We start from the raw sequence: 5283 nt of genomic DNA, 5'->3' as shown, positions 1-5283 counted from the left end.
CAGAAGAGCAGATCACTGTGATTTAATGTTTGGAGAAAGGATCTTGAAACCATCATCAGTCAGAAGTGGTCCAGACCATGTGGTTCAGTTACCTTGGTGTAAAGTTAATGTCACTGAAAGCAGTAGTTTTATATAGGATTTCCATCAGTATAATCAAGAATTTAAAATAGCCCTTAATTATTATAATCTCTTTTCATCTGAATCTCTTTTATGGTCATGCTATTATCTGTGCCTGCTATTTCCATTTGCATAATGAATAAAATGTTGGGGTGTTGTTGTAACTGCAAGTGGTATAGGAAAAAATGCAAGGATTTTCTGTGGGTGCTACTTTATATTGGACCAAAATTGTATATATTTATGTGTTTATTTCATATCTCAGGCCACATTAGTCAAATCTGTTCCAAATTCCACCCAGTGACCGAAGCTCAGTCATGTGGGTCTGTGTGGTGTTACCACCAGCAAGTATCTTCCCCCCAAGACCCTTCAGCCTGGGGCTTCAGATACTCCCAAATCCATGGCAGGCATCCTACATGCAAGTCCCAAGCCCAGAGGTCTAGGGATTCAGATGCCCCTGGACCTTGCTTGCCCTTCACCAAAAGGCCAAAGGAGCAAGCTAGGAAGAAATCCCTCATCTCCATAGAATAAAGCATGTAGTGAGATCCTCCCACTGGGAGACTATAGTAGACTCTCAAAAGGGGGCCTACCTACAGTGCCTGGGGCAAATCTCCACCCTCAATTACACAGTACCATTCAAGGTGATCTTAGCCCACCAGAGACAGAGAAGCAATTGTATAACTGGAGAAACATAGACAAGTTTTTGGGTACCAAATAACTTTCCTCAGGAGTGCTAAGGTGATGTTGTACCCTTGCCTTTACCTGGTTATGGTGATTATTACTAGATGAAGATCTCAATATATTAAAAAGTGAGGTTATATTACTGATCTATGTAAATAAAGATGTGTGTTGTTTATGGGAGCTGTCAAAGAACTCATAAGGTGCTGAATTCCTCTTGCCTTCCTTAAACACTGTTAATCTGGGGTGGAAGTGAACCAGTATTCCCTGAAAAGTACAGAAATGATTCTCCTTTCACCTTTGTTGGAAAGGCTGAGCCAGATTCTGATTTCATTTACACTGATGTAAATCAGAAGTCACGGAGATTGCTCACACAATACCCCAAAAGGAGTGGAGTCACATTTTCTCTGTTCAGTGCAACTACGCAGCTAAAACGCAGTTAGAGTAAGATGTGATTATATAGGGGAATTTAGGAACAGGTGCATAACTTCTAAGAGCTCTGACAATAGTCAGCCTCTCTTGAGTATGAAAGGATGGGTCCTACTAAGTGAGAGACCTCACCCTAGTCAGGTAGCTACCCTACTGCCAGAAAGAGCCCAGTTTTCCAATTACATTTCCCACGGGGTTTGTACATCTCCTGAGAGCCAGGATCTCACTTGCTCATGACCTCCAGTGGCTATAATCTAGTCCAAAATGAAGTATATCATTTGAGTTGTCATCAAGATGTGGCGGTCTCTGGACAGGAACAAGCCCTGCACAATCAAGCATCATGGTTCTGATCCCTTTACACCAATGCAGCTCAAAGGAGATTCTCTCCATTTACATGAGATCAGAAAGAGACTTAGTGACAGTTTTGACACCACTGGGTGTTTGCCTGGCCAGGCACAGGAGAGAAACTGCAGAGCATTTGAAAGGAAATGGTTGTAATGATGAGAACTCATTTAGGGCCAATAAAAGCCTGGTGGAAGAAACTGTTTTGCCCAGGAGGATGGCTGCTTTCTTGCTGCTATTTCTATTGGGATAATGCCAAATGTCCCAGGACTTGTCCTTGCTGGTGCTTGACTTCAACCGTGGCTACTCTTCAAATGGATTTTAAAGAGATAAGATCTTAGTACCACGTGTCCACAGCTTTCCGTTTGTATTGGGAATGATCAGCACTACAAAGTGGCAACGGAAAGGTGATTTGAAGAGGAGGCGTGGGGCGGGCTGTTAGGAAAGCAGGGAGCCATTCCGAGCTCTGCCACGGCATCCCGGGGTGACCCTGGGCAAGTCCTTTCACGTCTGGCTAGACATGAAAGAGTCCTGAGGCATCCTCGGTAGTCTGCACGGCGCCGCGTACAGAGCACGGACTTATGCAAATAACGCGCAGGGGCAGAGCCGCTTTGGGGCGGTGGCTCCCAGACACGTGTGTCATAGAGAATCGCTTTAACGCGAAAACAGATGGCGACTGTCACCGTCCTCATGTGCTTACAGTCATTCCTTCCTGGGGTGGGAACCCCCAGATCTCAGTTCCGACCATGACCTGTGTGTTTTATTTATTTCTACCTTGGAGTGAGTATTTGGGAGGGAGGGAGTAAAACAGGGACGGGTAGATTTTTTTTTAGATGAATGTATTTCATATTGCACGGCAGACTGATTTTCCTGGTTAGCTGGCTAATCCGTCCGCCCTGGCAAAATGTCTTCTCTGTTTCAGTTACATTTTCACGCCCAGGTCCCCCAAACCCTCGTCCTCCCACCAGTCTAGTCTCCTCCGGGGCCCGATCCTGCTTCGGGGCCAGGCTCGTGTTGTACCCGGGATTGCTCTGGGGTCCGTCGTGTTTCAGACCCTGGCTCCTGAAGACTGATCAGGTTCGCCCCAGGACGGTCGTTCTTACATCGATCCTTTATTGACGGATCGTCCTCATTTTCCTTTGCATGTAGCCTCCTGGGTAGTCCAGGGTAACTGTTTGTGTCGAAAACCGAAGACACTCGCAAATGGCAAGGGTTTAAAATCAGAGAGAAGCGCGATTGCATTCGTGTACAACGAGTTACCTCGGAGTCAGACCCGTCCCTGCTGTTTTGCAGCGGTTGTCTTGGCACTAACATAGATCGATATAGAAAACCGCCTGGTGACTACAGGACCCAGCGTATTGTTTGGCCAGTGCGACAACAATCTGCAATGATAACTTGAATAATATGCAAGGAATAATATTTCTGTACATCAACAGCTTATAGCCACTTAGCATGGGATTCACTTTAAACAGCCATATGTGTTAAATCTCTTATGGCGAAAGGAGTGTGCTTTACAACATAGGGTATGAGTTTTCCTTCCGTTACCGCATGGCACCGGGATCCGGATCTGCTGCCCTTCGGGAGCTCCGGAAAGCAAGGGGGGCACATGTGCAGAGGAGAGCACAGCTGGCCCCTGTGTGTTACTAAATCCGTGAGAAGAGAATGGGATTTATTACATATACCGGGTGTTTCGCATTCCCTGCTCCAGGGACCTTGGGAGGGGCAGTGGTGCAAAGAAGCGAGTCACGGAGGGCTTAACTTCACCTCTGTTACGTCTCCCACATGTGATGCGCAAAATCCTGTCGCTGTTATATTCGGAAAGGGTGGCATGGCGTGGCCCTGTCAATCTGCCTCTCCTCACCGATTCTTACTGATGCCATCATGCTGGATTTGCACAGTCATAAAATATTAAAATAGCAACTAAAAAGCTCAGATTCCCAACGTGGATCTTTCACATTACATCATCCGTAATACATACATACATACATACATATACACACACACACACATACATACATATATGTGTGTGTGTGTATGTATTTCCACCGAAAGAGAGAGGAAGAGAGAGATGAGCTGAATCAATTTATCCTTAAATAGAAAAGACACCCTGATTTAAAAATAATCCATCCCGAAATTTCTTTAGGTAGGAAAGACTCTGAGGTTTCAAAAGCCCTTGATTTCCTCAAATATCTTCACACACAGAGAATAAAGCAAAAATGTAGCCTGGCCCATTCGTTTATGGTTTGTAAGAGACCTTTTAAAGCGCACAGAGTAAATTTTAACCGAACATAAAGAAACCTGGAAGCTGACATTTGCAGAAGGGGTCTCGTATAAAGTATAACACTTTCTCTATACATTTCTGTAGATAGTGTAGGCTTGTATAAGATAGTCTCGGATCCTGCTGTATCCCGAGCAGAGTGAGCCCTTGTAATACTTGGCGCGTGAGAAAATTCAAACCAGACAAAACGAAACAATATTCCCAAGTCAGAAACATGGCTCTGCTCCATAGCCGCTAAACACAATTGTGAAGCTGGATCAAACGTTCATTGGATCAAGCGTCTTCTTTGTCACTCCATGAAACCAAACGGCATTGAATGTAACCCGATTTCTTGGTCTGAAAACCCCCCACAAGCTCAAGAGTTTCTCGGAACAGCCTCGGACTTCCCCGCTTCGGCAGCACAGACTGCGGCTTGCATGCGATACTCAAGCTGCTGCGCGTCTTTGTGCAGAGCTGCATCTAGTACATTTATTAACTAGCATAATATTTCTTCCATAAACATAAGAAAGACAACTTCTAAAAGGAAAAAAAAGAAAATGTGGTCGTTTCCCCTGCATTTCATGCTGTGAATTCCCCCTCAGTGTGAATAACTCGCTACCACTTGTCAATACTTCTGTCTTTGTTTCTTTTGCTCTCTAAAGTTTCATTTCAAGAGGTTGGGAAACTGCCTTGCATTTTGGAAACTGTGTAACGTTTCTAACTTCATCCGCCTCCTTTTAGTGCGGTGCCTGGTTGAAGTGCCCGGCTAAAATACAGATCCAGTAACCCGGCGATTGCTTAACACGGGTTCATTTAGCCTGTGCCAGGGACCAAGTGCCGGAGAACCGGCGGGGCTCGGCGCAGAGCGAGGACTGAATTCAATACTGCCACGGCTGCATTTCTTTCAATCTTTTATTTTTAAAATAAAACCCACCCACGTGCGCTCGGAAAAAACGCCCTGAAACGCCGCCTGGTATTCACCGCATGCATTGTATGTCCCTGCCAGGAAAGTTTTACACCCCCCGCCCCACACACACCCTTTCACTGAGCGTGTCAGCTTAAAACAGGCAGGAGACAATTCCGTTGGGAAATGTATTTTTTTTTAAAAATGCAGCATGACTGTAGCCAGCGGAGACGAAACGTTGCTGAAGGTGTCGGAGGAGCTGGTAGGAAAGTGCAGCAGGAAGCTTTCCTTTCGGGTGGGAAGGCTCCGCGTTTAAGAACCAGTGTCGCGCCGCAGTGTCCCCGGGCCCCGCCGCCGGGGAGACGCCTCGTTTGGGGCAGTGTAAAGCGGGGGAGTTTCCGGCGGCACGCGGGGGGGCGAGGCCTGCTGCTCCCGCGGCGCGAGCGGCTCCCCGCGGCGCTGCGCAGGACCGGAGGGCAGGGCCCAGGCTCCCCGCCTGGCATCTTTGGCTCCCGGCAGCGGGATCTCCCCGCCGCTGGCCGGACAAATCGTTGTCGTC

This window comes from Gavialis gangeticus, unplaced genomic scaffold (genome assembly GCF_001723915.1).
Source record: "Gavialis gangeticus isolate Ggan-Ray unplaced genomic scaffold, GavGan_comp1, whole genome shotgun sequence".
Classification (NCBI taxonomy): Eukaryota; Metazoa; Chordata; order Crocodylia; family Gavialidae; genus Gavialis; species Gavialis gangeticus.
The sequence above is the reverse complement of the archived record's forward strand: the minus strand, read 5'-3'. Positions refer to the sequence as shown.